This window comes from Ahaetulla prasina, chromosome 6 (genome assembly GCF_028640845.1).
Source record: "Ahaetulla prasina isolate Xishuangbanna chromosome 6, ASM2864084v1, whole genome shotgun sequence".
Taxonomy (NCBI): domain Eukaryota; kingdom Metazoa; phylum Chordata; class Lepidosauria; order Squamata; family Colubridae; genus Ahaetulla; species Ahaetulla prasina.
This window is the reverse complement of record NC_080544.1, coordinates 8789500-8810883: the sequence shown is the minus strand read 5'-3', so window position 1 is coordinate 8810883 and position 21384 is coordinate 8789500. Positions and strand designations below refer to the sequence as shown.

Below are 21384 nucleotides of genomic sequence, written 5' to 3'. Positions count from 1 at the left end.
AGCTTGCCTGCAGAAGTTGTGAATGCTCCAACACTGGAAATTTTTAAGAAAATGTTGGATAACCATCTGACTGAAATGGCCTGGGCTAGGGTCTCCTGCTTGAGCAGAGTATTGGAGTAGAAGACCTTCAAGATCTCTTCCAACTCTGTTATTCCGTTATTCTGATCCTTTAATTGCTATCAGATTTCGGTTCTCATCAGCTCTGGTCTGTAGAATCAATGGTCCAGGACATATGGAATCCTCCGTGTAAGGCCACCACTGAGCCCAAAATTTCTGTTGCTAAGCGACACAACTGTTAAGTCAATTTTGTGCCATTTCACAGCCTTCCTCGCCACGATGGTTAAGTGAATAAATTAGTGGAGAAGTTAGTCACTTTTAAGTGAATCCGGCTTCTCGATGGTCTTTGTTTGTCAGAAGGTCGCAGAAGGGGATCATGTGACCCTGGGACATTGACCGTCATAAATGTGAGTCACTTCCCAAGTGTCTGAACTTTGATCACGTGACCATGGGGATGCCGCAACAGTTGTTAAATGTGTGAAACAGTCATACGTCACTTTTTTTCAATGCTGTTGTAACTTTGGATGGTCACTAAACAAACCGCTATAAGTCAAGAACTACCTGTAACCATAGACCACTAACAGCAAAAAGACCAGCAATTCTATTTATCTGGTATAGACCAGGGGTCTCCAACTGTGGCAACTTTAAACTTGGCGGACTTCAACTCCCAGAACCCCCCAGCCAGCAAAGCTGGCTGGGGAATTCTGGGAGTTGAAGTCCGCCAAGTTTAAAGTTGCCACAGTTGGAGACCCCTGGTATAAACCAACCTTTCTATTCTTCAGTCCAAGAGCAAGGTAGAATTTTATTTTATTTTTTTGCAGAGAAATGTCAGGATTGCAGGGCGATATTATTTTTTATTTCATTTTAGGTTCCAATGTTCTGCAAGTTTATTTGAAACTGACCTTCAAGGGAGCTGTGGAAGAAGTGGAAATATATAAGGAAGAATAAGTAGACCAGGTTTCTCTATCCAAAATGTGGCAATCTTATCCACTAATCCAAACAATGAATTAATTCCAGTAAGAGGAGTAAAGTATATTTTAATGAGATCATCATGACTAGTTAGATGATCTCACTGAAACGTACTGTACTCCTCTTACAAGAATCGCACCCATGTGCAAAACCAGGCGTACATGCAATCCTTAAGACTCGCTTAGTGTCGCAACTGTGTCTTGCATTGACTTCAAATACTGGCTAGCATTAACATGTTCAGCAAAACATGAAGTTTACAAAACCTACTTCATTCTAATTATGATTTAACAGGATAACAGGATTGGAAGGGACCTTGGAGGTCTTCCAGTACAACCCCCTGCTCAGGCAGAAAATCCTGTACCATTTCAAACAAATAGTTATCCAAGCATTCCATGTATTCTCTAATATTCCGACCTATCTGTAACAAATATGCATGCCAGCAACCTGATTCAGCTCATAAGATATAGAATACGGTTGGAAGGGACCTTGGAGGTCTTCTAGTCTAAGACTCTTGCTCAAGCAGGAGAACCAGTGGTGGGATTCAGCCGGTTCGCACCACTTCGGGAGAACCGGTTGTTAACTTTCTGAGCAGTCTGGCAAACTGCTAGTTGTTAGAAGAAATCATTAGGGCAGAGAACCGGTTGTTAAATTACTTGAATCCCACCACTGAGGAGAACCTATACTATTCTAGACAAATGGCTGCCAAGCTCTTCTTAAAGACCTCCAGCGATGGAACATCCACAACTTCTGGAGGCAAGTTGTTCCACTGGTTAATTGTTCTCCCTGTTAGGAAGTTTCTCCTTAATTCCACGTTGCTTCTCTTCTTGATTAGTTTCCATCTGTTGCTTCTTGTCTTGCCTTCTGGTGCTTTGGAGAATATGTTGACTCCCTCTCCTTTGTGGCAGCCCCTGAGATATCGGAAGGCTGCCATCATATCACCCCTAGTCTTTCTTTTCACTAGACTGGCCAAACCCAGTTCTTGCAACCGTTCATCTTATGTCTTAACCTCCAGCCTCCAGATCATCTTTGTTGCTCTTCTCAAAAATATGGAACGCTTCACGAATGTGTGTGTTTTGTCAGTGCTGATCTGATCTGTTATCCAGTCTTAAACAGTTCAGCAGGATTTTTTTGAACGGAGCCTCCAAATTATAACCTTTCACCACTCGTCCCAAAACACAGTTTGCAAAAGTATTATTTTTAGTAAAGCCAGAAACAATGCTATCATTTGCTCTCCGTCTTTCACTCTACCCAAGTATTTGCAAAAGATACAAAAAAGCATTTGCAGGCAAAACACAAAAGTTTTAATGGACTGAAACAGAATGGCAAAATGTGTCCAGTATCTCCCATTTGGATTTTAACTCAAAGCTATATAAATTTGACAGAATAAAGCTATAGGTATCACAATTCAGGCATACAGACTACAATTTAATTAAGTTTCTCATGTTATGAAGCTGGAATAAAACCTGGTTAAACCTATGGTTTTGAGGGATTGTTGTAAGGGAAAATTAGGGCCAACTGAAGTTAATCAGGAATTGGGCGTGTCTAGTCTAAAGAAAAGACGAATTAGGGGCAACATGATAGCAGTGTTCCAAGGGGCTGCCACAAACAGGAGAGGGACAACTTATTCTCCAAAGCATCTGAAGGCAGGACTAGAAGCAATGGAAAGAGACTAATTAAACAGAGAAGCAACCTAAAACTAAGGAGAAACTTCCTGACTGTGAGAACATTTAACCAGTGGAAGACTTATCTCCAGAAGTTGTGGTGCTCCAACACTGGAGGTTTTTAAGAAGAGATTGGACAACCATTTGTCTGAAATGGTATAGGGTCTCCTGCTTGAGCAGAAGGTTGGATTAGAAAACAGAATAACGGAGTTGGAAGAGGTTTGGAGGTCTTCTAGTCCAATCCCCTCCAAGATCACTTCCAACTCTTTTATTTTGTTGATTATACCATGCTACTCCCCTTTATGGGGTCGCAATGGGTTGGACACGACTTCGCAACTAACAACAACAACAACAAGGCCAACACCAGGGCCTCTGGTGGCTCAACAGGCTAAGTAGTCTGTTATTAACAGCAGCTGCTTGCAATTACTGCAGGTTCAAGTCTCACCAGGCCCAAGGTTGACTCAGCCTTCCATCCTTTATAAGGTAGGTAAAATGAGGACCCAGATTGTTGGGGGCAATAAGTTGACTTTGTATATAATATACGAATGGATGAAGACTATTGCTTAACACAGTGTAAGCTGCCCTGAGTCTTCGGAGAAGGGCGGGATATAAATTCAAATAAAAAAAAATTAAAAAACTCCCCTTTAATACTCACAAAATTGAAGATGTGAGGAAGAAGTTCTAAAATGAATCCTACCTTGCCGGCTTGGAAGTGCACAGAAGGTAAAAAACACATTACTTCCTGGTTAAAACCAGGAAGTAATGACACCCAGGCAGGTGGGTGGAGCTTCACTCCGCCATCGCTACCAGATCGCTGAACTACCAGCCACAATCGCTACCGGATCGCGTGTTCCGGTCCGATCTGAGAGCATTTCACCCCTGCTACCCTGTGAAGGTTCCTCTCGAAACCTTAAGTTAAGTACCCAGATGGGTTCTTACTGAATTTCCCACTCAGTGCATAGTCTCTGAGACAATGAAAATGGGAGCAGATAGATAGATAAAGAATCTCCAATTGTGGTCGGTCAAAGCATGCCAAAACGCTGCTCCTAATTTAAGGAATTTATCTTCAAATTATAGCTGGACCACAAAGGACTTTCTTTGCACAAAAATACACACAGTGACATTGGAAGTCACCCTACCATCTAAAACCCAGTTCTGCAGCTGCTAAGACACTGAGCATACAACCGCTGGCCAGACTAGAGAAAGCCAAACAGTGTGAGGATCTACTTAGATGTTGATTCCACCATAATTCCAAAGAAAAGAGTTTGGCCAGTCTGGGAAGACAAACTTCAAAAGGTCAAGACAAAGGGTCTTTCAAATAAGCTGGATTGCATGGACACAAGCATGTAATTTCTCCTGGTAGCGCTGCATAAATCTTGTGCCATTGACTTCTTCTGGGGCAGGGGTCTCCCACTTTGGTCCCTTTAAGACTTGTGGACTTCAACTCTCAGAGAACTCTGGGAGTTGAAGTCCACAAGTCTTAAAGGGACCAAGGTTGGAGACCCCTGCTGTGAAGAAGACCTCTTCTCCAGAGACTTCTCCTGCTTCTCTGGAGACCAACATGATGCTCCAGAGAAGACCTGCTAAACCAGGGATCTCCAACCTTGGTCCCGTTAAGACCTATGGACTTCAACTCCCAGAGTCCCAAGTCTTAAAGGGACCAAGGTTGGAGACCCCTGCTGTGAAGAAGACCTCTTCTCCAGAGACTTCTCCTGCTTCTCTGGAGACCAACATGATGCTCCAGAGAAGACCTGCTAAACCAGGGGTCTCCAACCTTGGTCCCTTTAAGACTTGTGGACTTCAACTCCCAGAGTCCCTCAGCCAGCAAAGCTGGCTGAGGAACTCTGGGAGTTGGTCCACAAGTCTTAAAGGGACCAAGGTTGGAGACCCCTGTTCTGGGGTGTCTTCTTGTCTTTCCAACCAGCTTTTTGGTCTTGGATTTTTGTAGTCTCCAACAACCTTTTTCAGCCTTGTTTTTGGGTTTTGGAGATCAGCCAACTCAACTGACATTCTCCCAGTGCTTCTCCTATCTGAGCAGCGAAGCTACAGGGAAGGGCCGAGACAGAGATAAGGCTTTCCCAGCCTTGTGCTGATTCATCTTCCTTAAGCAACACAGCTGAACTGGCACAAGCTGTGGGTGGCAGGTTCAGCCCAATGCCCTTGGACAACAGCTCACAAGACTTGAGAACAGGTTGGGAAAGAACCAATGTATCCCAAAGATGGGGTGGGGGGCTTCCAAAAGGCAACTGGAGTTTCTTTGGTGGGGGAGTTTCTTTGGAAACATTTCACTTCTCATCTAAGAAGCTTCTTCGGTTCAGAAGCCGAAGAAGCTTCTTGGATGAGAAGTGAAATGTTTTCAGAGAACAAAACCAAGCGAGTCCAGTTGCCTTTTGGAAAAAGTTTTGGCCGCCGCGATGTAAAAAAGATGCTGAGACTCTAGAAAGAGTGCAGAGAAGAGCAACAAAGATGATTAGGGGACTGGAGGCTAAAACATATGAAGAACGGTTGTAGGAACTGGGTATGTCTAGTTTAATAAAAAGAAGGACTAAGGGAGACATGATAGCAGTGTTCCAATATCTCAGGGGTTGCCACAAAGAAGAGGGAGTCAAGCTATTCTCCAAAGCAAAGAACAGGAAGCAATGGGTGGAAACTAATCAAGGAGAGAAGCAACCTAGAACTAAAGAGAAATTTCCTGACAGGTAGAACAATTGATAAGTGGAACAACTTGCCTGCAGAAGCTCCAACACTGGAAATTTTTATGAAAATGTTGGATAACCATCTGTCTGAGATGGTGTAGGGTTTCCTGCCTGGGCAGGGGGTTGGACTAGAAGGCCTCCAAGGTCCCTTCCAACTCTGTTGTTATTATTATTAATATGTATTAGACAAAATAAATAAAAAAACCTCAACATTTTGCATAATAATACATACTAGCCACTTACTTTTGCATCATAATATATACTAGCCATTTCTATAACAAGAAACCTATCTGATCGGCAAAGCCCCAAAGTTTCATTTTTTTCCCCCACCTCAAGCACAAAGTCCAGAAACAGCTTCCAAGTCGAAACAAAAGTAATTATGTATTTTTTTTTTCCTTTAATGAAAGCAGTCAATTTAGCCATCTCTGCTTACCCCATCAAGCATTCATCCATTGTGGGAATCAAAGTGTCCTTCCATTTTTGTGGGTTAAATAACCTTGTTGCCTTCAGGTTGTCCTTTAACTATATTAAAGGCATTGCCAATTACTTGGACATTACATTGTCAGACATCAGCTAATTTTCCCAGAAGGCTAAATTTAATCTACTACTAGATGGGTTTTGGTTTTTGTTTTGTAAAAATGCTTCCTAAAGCAGGGGTCTCCAACCTTGGTCCCTTTGAGACTTGTGGACTTCAACTCCCAGAGTTCCTCAGCCAGCTTTGCTGGCTGAGGGACTCTGGGAGTTGAAGTCCACAAGTCTCAAAGGGACCAAGGTTGGAGACCCCTTTCCTAAAGAACCGTTTTATTCCCATGATGAAGAGGCAGCAGAAATGTCAATTCAAACCGATTAACCAAGTGGATTACTCACAGCCAGCTATCTGAAAATCTCTCAAAGAATCCTGAGTGGTATTTGACCTTTTTATGAGCGGACGCCAATAAAACTATTGCTCCCTGTCTGAAGTTTGAAATTCTGCGGCAAAAGTGTGTTAGACACATTTCAGTTTAAGCTGGTTCTTGCCAGTCTAATCGATGGATTCAATTGCATTTATTGGGATCCCGTTTTTATTATTTTTACAAATGACACAAGGTGGGGAAAGTATCCAACGTGACTTTCTCCTCCTGTTTTCCCCACAACAGCAACCCTGTGAGGTGGGCTGAGAGAGAATGCCTGGCCCAAAATCACCCAGCTGGCTTTCATGCCGAAGGAGGGACTAGAACGCACCGCCTCCTGGTGATTGGCCCAAAATCACCCAGCTGGCTTTAATGAGTAAGCTGCACAGGTTTGTTTTTTTTATTTATTTACATTTATATCCCGCCCTTCTCCGAAGACTCAGGGCGGCTTACAGTGTATAAGGCAATAGTCTCATTCTATTTGTATATTTACAAAGTCAACTTATTGCCCCCCCAACAATCTGGGTCCTCATTTTACCTACCTTATAAAGGATGGAAGGCTGAGTCAACCTTGGGCCGGGCTTGAACCTGCAGTAATTGCAGGCTACTGTGTTCTAATAACAGGCTTCTTACCAGCCTGAGCTACCATGGCCCAAGTATTCAGTCGGTTTGGTCCGGTTCGGGTGAACCGATAGCAGAAATTTTAACTAGTTTGGAGAACCAGCAAATACCACCTCTGGCTGGCTCCGCCTCCACCCGCCCAGTCAGCCGGTCGCTGCTCGCCCCCGCCTGCCCGCTCACCATGCCACACCACGCCCAGTCACTCCACATCTCGCCCGCTCGCCCGCCATTGCTAGCCTGTCCCCGCCCATCATTGCTGCCTGCCTTCTGCCGCAGCCCTGATCTCCCTGGGTGAGTGAGCTTGCATTTATATCCCGCCCTTCTCCAAAGACTCAGGGCGGCTTACAGTGTATAAGGCAATAGTCTCATTCTATTTGTATATTTACAAAGTCAACCTCGGGGTGGACACAGTGAGGCTCAGCCGCCTTTCGGACCTGGCTCTTGACATCCTTCCTGTTCTGTCCTCCTTCACCTCCGTCCGAGCAATGGCTTAATTAGCTGGCACTATCAGCTCTGGCAGCAAAATAGCGAGCATCTGCCAAGTGTCTCTGTTATCTCCCTCGACGCCGATGAGTCACCCAGGAACAAACTTCAGCTCTTAGTTAATCAGTTGATTTGCCTGCTACGAAGAGGCATAGCAGCCCTTGTTGCTTTTATATCCTGTGGGGTGTGGCTCCATGACTCAGCACTTCCTAAGCCTGCCCCACCCCTGCTTCTGTTGTTCCCGATTCTCCTGCCTACGAAACCTAGGGTCCAACTAAGCCTGATTGCCATCAGCTGGGTCTGGAGGCGTGGCCTGGGGGGGAAGAGTCAGGAGACAGAGGCCTCGTTATCTCCTCCACCTGGCCTGCCTCTGGCTCCTGGAGCTGAGCCAGGGAAGCCGGTGCTCCCGAGGTAAGTCCTGACGGCCCTTCCCCCTCACTTTCCAAGTCACTTTCTGGCAGGAGGCCCGGCTCCAAGTCACTTTCTGACAGGAGGCCCGGGTTGGGGGGCGCAGACACATCACCGCCACCTGCATGCCATCCACCCACTTGCCCTCTGCCTTGGGTCAGGGACATGCCAGTCCCTGGCTCAGGCCTTCCCCGGGCCCTCCACCCGCATGCCGCCCACTTGCCCAATGCCTCGGTTCAGAGGATGCCCAGTCCCTGGCTCTGGCCTTCCCTGGGACCTTCACCTGCATGTCAACTGCTCGCCCTCCGCCTCAGGTCAGGGGACACGCCAGTTCCTGGCACTGGCCTTCCCAGGGGCCTCCGCCCACATGCCACCCGCTCGCCTTCTTCCTTGCTTACCTTCCAAATGACCACCTTGGTGGTGGTGGGGGGACACAGCAAGGTTCAGCCGCCTTTCGCAACAAGCCTCCAGCCACCAGTAGTTTTTGGCGCAAGAAGAAGCCTACAGCCACCACTACTGGCTCAGTTCCAGCTGGCAGAGGCAGTGGCTGGAGGCTTCTTGTGCTGAAAACTACTGGTGGCTGGAGGCTTCTCGCACCAAAAAAGAGGCCTGAAGTCCCATCGCTGCCCTGTTCTTCATGCCGGCCACACATGCACACCCCCTTGCCTGCCAGTGCCGCTCACAGCCAGACCCAGCCAGGATAATGGCCTGCTGATGAGCTTCAGGCTGACGCTGCGTGGAATCTCTCCAAGCGCCCAAGGTTCACTCTGCTGCGCCAGATGCTTTCCCAGCAAGAGCAGCAATGGAGAGAAGCAGCCGCTGACCCGGAGAACACGTGGAGCATCTCCATGTGCTCTCTGGGTCAGCGGCCATTTCTCTCCTTCACTGCTCTTGCTGGGAAAGCGTCTGGTGCAGTATAGCAAAATTTAGCAACCAGGAGTTGCTGCTTTGGGTCCTGTAAATCCCATCCGGAAAGTGCTGAGAGCACAGCATTCAACCTGGCTGCTTCTCTCTGCACAGCGCTTTCCAGATGTGACTTAGAGGAAAGGGGCAGCTCACAGCTGCTAAATATTGTTGTGCTGCACAAGACGCTTTCCTTGGGCCCTAAGGGCTGCCCACCCGGAGCGCCGCTGCTGCCATTCTGAAGCTGCCCTTCAGGATGGATCAGTAAGTTCTTGCTTTGCTCCCCAGGAAGGGCTCCGTCATGGAGGACTGTCTGGGGCGCTTTGTCTCGGGCATGGGGTGACGGAAGGAGGAAGTGTGTGTGGTGGGGAAGTCTGCTAGCAGTTCTTGCAGCCAAAGCCAGGATGTCTGCAAACTTGCGTATGTATGTATGAGATCTTCTGCCTTGAGCAGAAGGTTGAACTGTACGACCTCCAAGGTACCTTCTGATTCTAAAGTCTCCAAAACAAGGGAATTTGCTTAAAGTGTGTGTGAGAGAGAGAGAGAGAGAGAGAGAAGGAGAGAGAGACATGAGTACCAAGTCACATGACCACCAAGCCATGACCACCAAGCCATGCCCACAGAACCGGTAGTAAAAAAATGTTGTGTCTGCGCCCCCCAAGCCGGGCCCCCTGCCAGAAAGTGACTTGGAAAGTGAGGGGGAAGGACCATCAGGACTTACGTCGGGAGCACCGGCTTCCCTGGTTCAGCTCCAGGAGCCAGAGGCAGGCCAGGTGGAGGAGATAACGAGGCCTCCGTCCCCTGACTCTTTCCCCTCCCCAGGCCATGCCTCCAGACCCGGCTGACGGTAGTCAGGCCTGGCTGGACCCTAGGTTTCATAGGCAGGAGAGGCGGGAACAACAGAAGCAGGGGTGGGGCAGGCCTAGGAAGTGCTGAGTCATGGAGCCACACCCCACAGGATATAAAACCAGCGAGAGCTGCTGTGACTCTTTGTAGCAGGCAAATCAACTGCTTAACTAAGAGCTGAAGTACGGTTTGTTCCTGGGTAACTCATCGGCATCAAAGGAGATAACAGAGACACTTGGCAGACACTCGCTAGTTTGCTGCCAGAGCTGATAGTGTCGGCTAATTAAGCCACCACTCGGACGGAGGTGAGGGGGGACAGAACAAAAAATTTGAATTCCACCACTGGTAAGCTGGGACTAGAACTCACCGTCTCCCACTTTGTAGCCTGATGGTTTTACCACTAGACTAGAGCGAACTGGCACTCTAGAAGATGCTCCTGAACACGCCTTTTCTTGTAACTTTAAGTCTTGATTAATAAAACAAAATGAAATCTAAAAGGAGCAACAGCCAGCCTCTCCTCTCAGTAAGTGAAACAACTGCACTGCTACCGTCATAAATGTGAGTCAGTTGCCAAGTGTCTGAATTTTGATCACGTGACTGTGAGGATGTTTGCAATGGTCGTAAGTATGAACAATGCTTATAAGTCACTGTTTTAAAGGGATGTTGTAACTTCGAACGTTCGCTAAATTACTGTAGTAATTTCGCTAAATTACTAAACTATTGTAAGTGGAGGACTTCCTGTATCTTGGACAGCCAAGAAAACAAGCAAATGGACCATGGGACAAACCAAGCCAGAGTTTTCACTCAAGGCATTAATGACCGACCAGCCTCTAATTATCCTACTTTGAACACCTTATGCCAGGGGTCTGCAAACTTGGCTCTTTTAAGACTTGTGGACAAGTTTGCAGACCCCTGCCTTATGTAAAGACCCAGCTCTCTGAAGGAAGTTCTGATGCTTGGAAAAGGTGGAAGGAAACAGAAGAAGACAACCAGCAGCAAGGTCCATAATGTCAGCTATTGTTGTGTCTCGTTCGCTTTCCCCGCAGCCGGGCCCCTCTTATCTCCTTCCAGATGCTGAGGAATGTCCTGGCATGCCTCCAGGCCCCAGCCCTGGCTCCATGCCCAGACAGGCTGAGGAAGAAGCAGCGCCTCCAGCCCCCAGCCCTGGCTCCATGCCCAGGCAAATGGAGCAACTAGATCCCTCCCCCTCCCCCACAGCATGTGAGCCTGAGGAAGGTCAATTACCAACAGCTGGAGACTGGAGCGACCCTCGCTTCAGGAGAATTGATAGGCGGCATCAACAGAAGGAAGGGAGGGGGACGCCTGGATAAGTGCTGAGTCATGGAGCCACACCCCATGGCCTATATAAAGGATCTGCTTTCTGGCATTCTCTGAGTCAGGCAAAGTCTACCTTACATTGCTGAAGTCACTTCCTGGTCTCCTGCCTGCCTTGAGAACTTTGCTAGGACTTTGGCAGAGCTGCAGAGGCACGCCTGATTCGGATTTCCCTGACCCGGCCGTCAGCGGAGGAGTGGGACATGACAGCTATGATAGTGACGGGTGCAGCCTTTGGAAGACCTGAAGGCCAAGTTAGGAATGGATCTTTACGGAGAAAACCTATCCTCATGGTGGCACAGTGGTTAGAGTGCAGTACTGCAGGCTACTTCTGCTGATTGCCCGCTGACTGCAATTTGGCAGTTCGAATCTCACTAGGCTCAAGGTTGACTCGCCCTCCATCCTTCCGAGGTGGGTAAAATGAGGACCCAGATTGTTGGGGGCAAGAGGCTGACTCTGTAAACCGTGTAGAGAAAGCTGCAAAAGCACTGTGAAGCGGCATATAAGTCTAAGGGCTATGGCTATTGCTATCAGCCATGAGTTGATGGCATCTAATCAAAACCAACCAACCAACCTTGGTTGATCCAAGAAGCTGGTTAGCACCTGAATGGGGCAAATCATCAGGAAATTTCCCCAAATGAATTGTCACCTTCTTAGCCAACTCTACTAAGGGAAATCGCATGGCACGGAAGAAGGGTTTCAGAGGCAAACCTGGAGGCCAAACAATGGAGCAGAAAGTGAAACTAGAAACTAGTTCACTTCGGCAGCACATATACTAAAATTGGAACGATACAGAGATTAGCATGGCCCCTGCGCAAGGATGACATGCAAATTTGTGAAGCATTCCATATTTTTAATTTTTATAAAATGTTTTCTAGATGCCATTTAGATCCTAAGAAACTATCCTGTATTTATCCAGATATGCAAGCAAAATGTTGGAGATGTAATTGTGATGACGCTACATATTTTCATATTTGGTGGACTTGCAAGAATATTAAGGCTTTTTGGATAAGAATTTGGTGGATTTTACAAAATGTTCTGAAAAAGAAGATAAAATTCCTGCCCCAATTTTTTTTGTTGGGAATTATTACGGACTGTACAATAATTGAGACTAAATTGATTTTAAATCTAATAACAGCAGCAAGATTACTAATAGGACAATACTGGAAGAAAAAAGAAGTACCTACAATAGAAGAATGGATATTGAAAGTTGCCAATTTGGCTGAGATGGTGAAAATCTCAGCCTTTTTGAAAGACAATATGCAAGAAAGATACTTAAAGGAATGGAAAAAATGGATTGACTATATTCAAAACAGATATCAGATTAAGAAATATCAGACTGCCTTTGAATGATTAGGATGTATTATTTTTGATTGTTTTGGGGGAAGTTAGGAACTGATGAGAATTGTAGGAGTATAATTGAGTTGGGAGGGAAAAACTTTTAGCGTATGTTTGTTTTATTTTTAACCATACCTTGTGTTTGTTCCGGGAAGTCGGGGGGGGAGGGGGGTTTGTGAAGGGAGGGGAAAGGGGGGAAAAAGCTTTGTAAAACTTTTTCAATAAAAGAAAGAAAAGAAAGTGAAACTAGAATCAAGGAGGGAGGCTGCCTTCTGGCAGATTTTGAGGTATGAATTATGCACATCCTCCCCCTGCATTTATTTTAAAAGTTACCGAGAAAACTAGCAAAGCAGGCTGCTGAGAAAGAGACACCTTTGGGAAAAATTAGCCTGAAAAAAAACCCCAAATCAATGCTTTACGATGCCACAAAATGAAACCTATATTTATCTAAGGAAAAGGTGGCGGGGAAGAGCTGAATTATGCATTAAAAGGTTAGCTCCCGCCATAAATGCACTCACTCTGCCTTTAAATTGTTGATGGAGAGAAACTTTCAGATTTCTTTTTTTTTTTGAAATTTTTATTTATTTTTAGACATAAAATTAAAAAAAAAAACCTCATCAAATCAATTCCATTACAACCTGCTGCATGGGTGTTAACATATCTTCGTGTGCATTCACAAAATAAACTTCTCTTTCATACATGTATCTGATACTCATTTTTCCTAACGTATCTTTCCGTTTAACCAGTTGTAGAATAAGTCCCATATTTTATAGTATTGCTTATCTTCTTGTTCTCTAATTTCAAATGTTAATTTACTCATCTCTGCACATCCCAACATTTTTCTAATTATTTCATCTTGCAAAAACTTTCAGATCTCTTGATTGAAACTTCACGTTATCAATCCAAGCCCAACTTTAGCAACAGCGTGCGAGTTGCAGAACCTCTTGCACAAAATTAGCACATCAAACAACAATTATCTTTCTGTCTGTTGGGTTCTCATTGGAAACATGGGAACATCTTCAAAGCTGCTATTGTTGTGAGTGGAGTCTGAAGAGGTCAACGTTAGAAAGCAATGAACCACTTTCGTTTGAACCAGTTTGAATTTAGATTGGACTCAACAACCAACAATGAGAATGGACAGAGAATTCAGACAATCTAGATTTAACACCTTTGGTATCTGGGGCTCAGCCGAAAATAAATTTCCCATTCCTGCTTTCCAGTCTACTTAAGTCACTCATATAATGCCAGACCCTTCAACGTCTCTTTGTGCCATAAAAACTGCCACAAAAACAACTTAGGCAATATCACAACTTTCAAAGTCTTCACAGGTGCCCTCAGGCACCTGCTCTGGGTGCTTTGAACTGGGAAATGAAGCAAAGTCCCAGGCCTAATTTGTGCATGGATGGGAGACCACCAAGAGAGCTCAGATCTATTATTAGCCTGGAAAGTTGCGGGGGGGGGGGAATCCTTTAAAAAAAAATCACAGCAAATCAGTTGCTCCAACAACAACAATGTCCACAACAAAGATTATGATTATCTGGAAGCGTTATTAGGGCCCTACACCAATATTTGTTTCAAAGTTGGCAAGTTTAAGACGTACAGACTTCAACTCCCAGAATTCTCTAGCCAAATCTGGATGTTGGAAGGACACACGTCTCAACATGCGAAACTGCAGTACGTGAGGCTGTTTTGTATCTACAAGGAGATGCAAAATGTGGTGGTGCTAAGGCTACATAATCAGTCCCAAACCTCAAGATAAATTCAAGGTGCTTTTAACACGACTCAAGGGGAGCATTATTCCACTTTAGGAGAAACCCTTCCATACTTCCACCTCTCACAATACTTGACAACACAGTATCAACAATAGAAACCTTCAAATTTCTAGGTTCTATCATATCACAAGATCTAAAATGGACAGCTAACATCAAAAACATCATCAAAAAAGGACAACAAAGAATGTTCTTTCTGCGCCAACTCAGAAAGCTCAAACTGCCCAAGGAGCTGCTGATCCAGTTCTACAGAGGAATTATTGAGTCTGTCATTTGCACCTCTATAACTGTCTGGTTCGGTTCTGCAACCCAACAAGAAAAACACAGACTTCAGAGGATAATTAGAACTGCAGAAAAAATAATTGCTACCAACCTGCCTTCCATTGAGGACCTGTATACTGCACGAATCAAGAAGAGGGCCGTGAAAATATTTGCAGATCCCTCACATCCTGGACATAAACTGTTTCAACTCCTACCCTCAAAACGACGCTATAGAGCACTGCACACCAGAACAACTAGACACAAGAACAGTTTTTTCCCGAAGGCCATCACTCTGCTAAACAAATAATTCCCTCAACACTGTCAAACTATTTACTGAATCTGCACTACTATTAATCTTCTCATCGTTCCCATCACCAATCTCTTTCCACTTATGACTGTATGATTGTAACTTTTTGTTGCTGTCATTAAGGGTTAAACTGCAACCTATGACCATCATTTGTGTTGTAAATGTTGTACCTTTGATGAATGTATTTTTTTTATTTTATGTACACTGAGAGCGTATGCACCAAAACAAATTCCTTGTGTGTCCAGTCACACTTGGCCAATAAAATTCTATTCTATTCTATTCTATTCTATTCTATTCTATTCTATTCTATTCTATTCTATTCTATTCTATATGTTATTTAACAGAGTAACAGAGTTGAGAGGGACCTTGTAGGTCATCTAGCCCAACCCCCTGCTCAAGCAGGAGGCCCTATACCATTCCAGACAAAGTGGCTGTCCAGTCTTCTTTTTACAGAATAACCGAGTTGGAAGGGACCTTGTAGGTCATCCAGCCCAACCTCCACCCAAGTCGGAGACTCTATACCATTTCTGACGGATGGCAATCAATCCATTAAACATATGTTCATGTGTTTAACATATGTTCACAAAACCCCTTTATCCAGGCTGTGGGGAGAAAAAAAAAACACCCCACAAGCAGCATCTGCACAATACTTAGCCAATAGGATCTCATCTGAGCTGATTCAGCCAGCCGGAGAAGTTGGATTAAGGGATCTCAACCCAAATGACCTGAAGTTGTAATAATTCTTTTTCTTTTTATATAAAGTTTTATTTTTACATTCATATCCAACAACTCATCCAATGTACAGTCATATACAATTAGTCGGGCTTGCCCAGTCACCACCCCCTCCTTTTAACTCTCTTCCCTCTTCTACTTCTTCTACTTTCCAAACCTTCCTCCCCTTCTCTTATCTACATCCTCTCCTCCCTCCACCCTACACCTTCCTTCTCCCTCTTCTACCCCTCTTCCTTCCTCTTCTCCCTCTTCTACCCCTGTTCTCCTCTTTCCTACCTCCTACTCTCTCCTCTTTTCTCCCTCCCCGCCATTCTAAAATGGTAGCTGGGCAGACCCGACCCTACATTAATTATATTTATACATCTTCAATAATCCCTGTACATTAACCATCACTCCATCCTCTACCCTCAACCCCCCCCAGTTCCCCTCCCCCGTACCCCCCACCCCCACCCCAACTTCCCAGAACAAAATGCAGGGTATCAAAACTAACAATCATAATCCAAAATAAATCCTAAATTATAATCTCTAGTCGCTCCACACATAATCACACTCTCAATTCCCCTCTCCTTCAAAAATAAAGTTGTAATAATTCTAACTGCACTGATCTCAACAAAAGGCAGTTGAACTTCAAACTGCGAGTCCTTCCCCCTCCCCCCGACCGTTGTAAGTCGAGGACTCCCTGTGTTGCAAAATGCAGGGAATCCTCGACTTACAACAGTTCATTTAGTGACCAAAGTTACAAAAAAATAAAAAATAAAAAAATAAAAAAAAGTTATCTTTCCTTTTATGTACCCTGAGAGCATATGCACCAAGACAAATTCCTTGTATGCCCAATCACACTTGGCCAATACAAAATTCTATTCTATTCTATTCTATTCTATTCTATTCTATTCTATTCTATTCTGTAATATATTCTCTATTCTATTCTATTCTATTCTATTCTGTTCTGTTCTGTTCTATTTCTTTTATGTACACTGAGAGCATATGCACCAAGACAAATTCCTTGTATGTCCAATCACACTTGGCCAATAAAAAAATTCTATTCTATTCTATTCAAAAGCACTGGAAAAACAGTTGACTCGTGACTGGTTTTGACATTTCTGATACCTGCAGCAACCCTACAATCACATCATCAAAATTCAAATGCTCGGCAACTGACTCGTATCTATGATGGTTCCAGTGTAAGGGGGGGGTGTCATGTATCCCCCCTTGCAACCTTCTGGCAAGCAAAGTTTGTTAGGGACGCCAGATCCACTTAACAATGGCGTGACTAACTGAACAGCTGCAGGGAGTCACTTAACAATTGAACCAAGAAAGGCCGTAAGATGAAGCAAAGCTCACTTAAAAACTGGGTCGCTTACAACTGTGGTCGTTAAGTCGAGGACTGCCAGCACAGCCCTTTCTACCACCAGGGCTGGATCAAGTCTGTCTACCCCTACAGCAGGGGTCTCCAACCTTGGTCCCTTTAAGACTTGTGAACTTCAACTCCCAGAGTTCCTCAGCCAGCTTTGCTGGCTGAGGGACTCTGGGAGTTGAAGTCCACAAGTCTTAAAGGGACCATGGTTGGAGATTCCTGCCCTACGGGATTTCCCTCCCTGACAATCAAGGAAAGAACCAAATCAAATTCAGCTTAAATGCAATAATTCACCCTGCCTACTTCTGCAGATGAGCCACCGTACCCCAAAGTTTTGCAGTATTAGGGGGTCCTGCAAGCTGAGAAATCAGTCCGTACCCCACACACACACACGCTCCTACTAAACTTACACATATGACTGCAATGGAAATAATTGAGTGGGTTTTTGGAGTTAATACGTATAACTGAATGGAAGCGGACCTGAACAAAAAAAAATAAATGACTTTTTGTTTGAGTCATTTTCTCTAGTTTACAGAACTCCCTACCAGTTAGGCTACTGGGCTCAGCCCAACCCAACTCACAAGATTACTTTTTAAGGGGGCAGAGATCCTCATGGAAGCTGGTTGGATTTCAGATGAAAATACAGAGGAAGAAGCAACACACGGTTGACCTGATCCCTTTTAGACCTCTGCCAGGACAAGCACCTAAACTCTTGTCCAAAAATTGATTTGGAATTCCAACAGGTGATTGAAGAGTCAAGACCGGGCAGGTCAAAGTTTCGAAAAAACTCAAGAAATGGGGAAACACTTGAAGGCAGGGATCCTCAACCTTGGCCACTTTAAGCCTGGCGGAATTCAACTCCCAGAATCCCCCAGCCAGCAAAGCTTTTAATTTGTTAATTTTGCCAATTAAGCCCTTATGGTGGATAGACTATAGCTTCTCTTTTTAAACTGAAGATGTTTTAATCATTTTTTTTTCAGAATAGAGCTGGAAGGGACCTTGGAGGTCTTCTAGACTAGGGGTCCTCAACCTTGGCCACTTTAAGCCTGGCGGACTTCAACTCCCAAAATGCCCCAGCCAGCAAAGCTATTATTTTTATTTTTATTTTTATTTTTTTATTTGCATTTATATCCCGCCCTTCTCCGAAGACTCAGGGCGGCTTACACTATATCAAGGAATAATCTTCATCCATTTGTATATTATATACAAAGTCAACTTATTGCCCCCAACAATCTGGGTCCTCATTTTACCTACCTTATAAAGGATGGAAGGCTGAGTCAACCTTGGGCCTGGTGGGACTTGAACCTGCAGTAATTGCAAGCAGCTGCTGTTAATAACAGACTGTCTTACCAGTCTGAGACACAGAGGCCCCTATTAATTTGTTAATTTTGCCAATTAACCCCTTATAGTGGATAGACTATAGCTTCTCTTTTTAAACTGAAGATGTTTTAATCATTTTTTTTTCCGGAATAGAGCTGGAAGGGACCTTGGAGGTCTTCTAGACCAGGGGTCTCTAACCTCGGCCACTTTAAGCCTGGCGGACTTCAACTCCCAGAATCCCCCAGCCAGCAAAGCTGGCCGGGTATCTATCTTGGAAAATAGACCATGAGTAATTCTTTTGTATAATTGGCTTGAAAACGTAATTAGGGGTATAACTAGGACATCACTGGAAACTGAGCTAACTCAAAGGAGATTTTCTTTTATGTTCTCTAGATCAGGGGTCTCTAACCTCGGCCACTTTAAGCCTGGCGGACTTCAACTCCCAGAATCCCCCAGCCAGCAAAGCTGGCCGGGTATCTATCTTGGAAAATAGACCATGAGTAATTCTTTTGGATAATTGGCTTGAAAAAGTAATTAGGGGTATAACTAGGACATCATTGGAAACTGAGCTAACTCAAAGGAGATTTTCTTTTATGTTCTCTAGATCAGGGGTCTCTAACTTTGGCCACTTTAAGCCTGGCGGACTTCAACTCCCAGCAACTCCCAGCAAAGCTGGCTGGGGGAATTCTGGGAGTTGAAGTCCTCCAGGCTTAAAGTGGCCAAGGTTAGAGACCCCTGCTTTATGGGTTGGGTATTTTCCCTCTTTCAACAAAGCGACCAATAGATTCAACCAACAAGCATCCAGGAAGAGGAAGTTTCAGGTTTGTTGAAGATAAAGGTGGGGGGGGGGGAAGGAGGGAGTGTGTGAAGCAAGGAGCCCCCCGGAAGACCCCGAGAAGCCCAGAGCCCCCCAAACCCATCGGAACAACCCACCCTCCAAAAACCCCCGAACCGCGAGTCGCTAACCAGCCCCGAAACGGAGCGCTCGCGTTTTCCCCCAGCTTCAAGGTTGTCTTTGAGCGAACCCCCGCCGCGCCCTTCAGATGAGCGGATGGGGTTCTTGCGGCGGGCTGGGCCACATGGGCCTGGTAGTCAAGGGTGGAGGGGTGGGTGGGTTGAGTGTTTGGAAAGGCGGAGAAAAAAGTCAGGGATCCCACCCACCCACCCAAAAGCCCCTCAAATCGGACGATGGGGAGGAACAAAGGAAAACTCTTCCCTTCCTTCCCCTAGAAGAGCCTTAAAGCGAAGGGCTTGCAGAGGAAGGAAGGAAAGAAGGAAGGAAAGAAGGAAGGAAGGAAGGAGGGAGGGAGGGAGGGAGGAAGGAAGGAAGGAAGGAAAGAAGGAAGGAAGGAAGGAAGGAAGGAGGGAGAGAGGGAGGGAGGGAGGAAGGAAAGAAGGAAGGAAAGAAGGAAGGAGGGAGGGAGGGAGGAAGGGAAGGAAGGAAGGAAGGAAGGAGGGAGAGAGGGAGGGAGGGAAGGAAACAAGGAAGGAAGGAGGGAGGGAGGGAGGAAGGAAGGAAGGAAAGACCCCGCATGGGGGAGACCCCCCCTCAACCCCTACAAAAAGAAGGGGGACCCTAAGAGGGAAGAAAGACCCCCTTCCTCCTCCCCCTCCCCGCCTTACCGCGATGGGAAGCCAGGAACTTTTGCACCCAAGTTGGCTGGGCTTTTTTTCTTTTTTTCAAGCTTGTGGCCGGGGTCCCATCGGCTCCTCTTCCTCGCCGGGGGGGACAAAAAAAAACCGGGGGGTCCGCGCCGCCGCCGCCTCCGCCCTGCTGGCCGAGCAAACAAGCCTCTCGGCGGCCGCTTTGGCCACGCCCGGTGGCCGAGCCGCCTCAGCGCCCGCCCCGCCTCGCCTGCCTGCCTGCCTGGCTCCGCCGCGGAGGAGCGCTCGGCCAAGGGGAACCGCGGCGCCCGGGAATCGCTCCGTCCGGGAGCCTCGCGGCTGCCGCATTGGGATGCTCCCCTCTCCCCCATCCCCCCACCACGCACCCTGCCTACAACCGGGAAGCGTTGGGGACTGCGGAGAAGCTGAGCCGAGGAGAGGAGGCCACCAGGAAAAGCCAATCGCTTGGCTAGCCTGGAAGTGGGGGGGGGGGGGGGGGGGGTGGGGGCAAATCAACCCTTCCCTCTCTTTAGATGGGCTGGCAAGAAATACGAAATCGATTTATTTTATTTATTCATTTATTTATTTTGTCACAATAATATATATAAGTATCATACACAAAAGATTATATAGTATATAAACATATATATGAGTAAATATTAGGAGGTATAAGCATATATATATATATATACATACATATAGGTCTTTGGTTGTTCGGGTTTTCTCCCGTGTAAAATTGGAAGTGTCTTGGCGACGTTTCGACGAAGTCTCATTCGTCATCTTCAGGCTTCAGCTTCTTGCTCCCAAGTACAAAGCTGAAGCTGAAGCTGAAGCCTGAAGATGATGAATGAGATTTATATATATATTTGTTTTCTGAACTCAAACTAATCTGAGCACAACCAAGCCCCCACCCAAACAGGACACACCGCCAGCCAATCAGAGCACAAAAAAAACCTCAGAAAACATATATATATATACACATATATACATATACATACATATATATATATATATATATTTGTTTTCTGAACTCAAACTAATCTGAGCACAACCAAGCCCCCACCCAAACAGGACACACCGCCAGCCAATCAGAGCACAAAAAAAACCTCATCCAATCACAGCACAGCCAAGCTCCCACCCAATCAGTTCAAACCCCCTCTAGCAGTTAAAAGGAAGAAACAGCTGCGATCACACATTACTCCCAGAAGCACGAAGCTGAAGCCTGAAGATGATGAATGAGATTTATATATATATATGTTTTCTGAGGTTTTCGTAGGTGTTTTTATGTAGGTCTTTGGTTATTCGGGTTTTCTCCCACGTAAAATTGGAAGTGTCTTGGCGACGTTTCGACGAAGTCTCATTCATCATCTTCAGGCTTCAGCTTCGTGTTTCTGGGAGCAAATGCAAATCTTCAGGCTTCAGCTTTGTGCTTGCTCCCAGAAGTACAAAGCTGAAGCCTGAAGATGACGAATGAGACTTTGTCGAAACGTCGCCAAGACACTTCCAATTTTACATATATATATATATATATATATATATATATGAAGAAGAAAAGAGAAACAATAGGACAGGAATGGTAGGCACGTTTGTGCTCTTATGCACGCCCTTATGGTCCTCTTAGGAATGGGGTGAGGTCAATAGTAGAAAGTTTTTGGTTGAAGCTTTTAGGATTATGGGAAGAGACCACAGAGTCAGGTAAAGTGTTCCAAGCACTGATAATTCTGTTACAGAAGTCATATTTTCTGCAACCTAGATTAAAGCGGTTAACAAAAACAATATTGTTAGAATGTTTTTGTTAGAATACGGGAGGGGAGGGGAGGAGAAGACAG

The 21384-nt window shown here is 45.5% G+C and overlaps 1 protein-coding gene and 1 non-coding gene across 3 annotated transcripts in view; one reads left to right on the top strand and one right to left on the bottom strand.

Annotated features, from left to right (window-relative positions):
• TSPAN14 (tetraspanin 14) overlaps positions 1 to 19788 on the bottom strand; it is an 89929-nt gene extending 70141 nt beyond the window's left edge. Inside the window, exon 1 of one of the 2 annotated variants that reach the window (XM_058188859.1) lies at positions 19574 to 19788. The gene's annotated coding sequence lies outside the window, so the exon portion shown is untranslated. The remainder of the gene's footprint in view (positions 1 to 19573) is intronic. The other variant, XM_058188858.1, reaches the window with a different exon arrangement.
• LOC131201575 (U6 spliceosomal RNA) lies at positions 11623 to 11724 on the top strand. Its single transcript, XR_009155933.1, has one exon. It is a non-coding gene; the product is annotated as a U6 spliceosomal RNA (small nuclear RNA).
• Positions 19789 to 21384: the final 1596 nt, after the last annotated feature.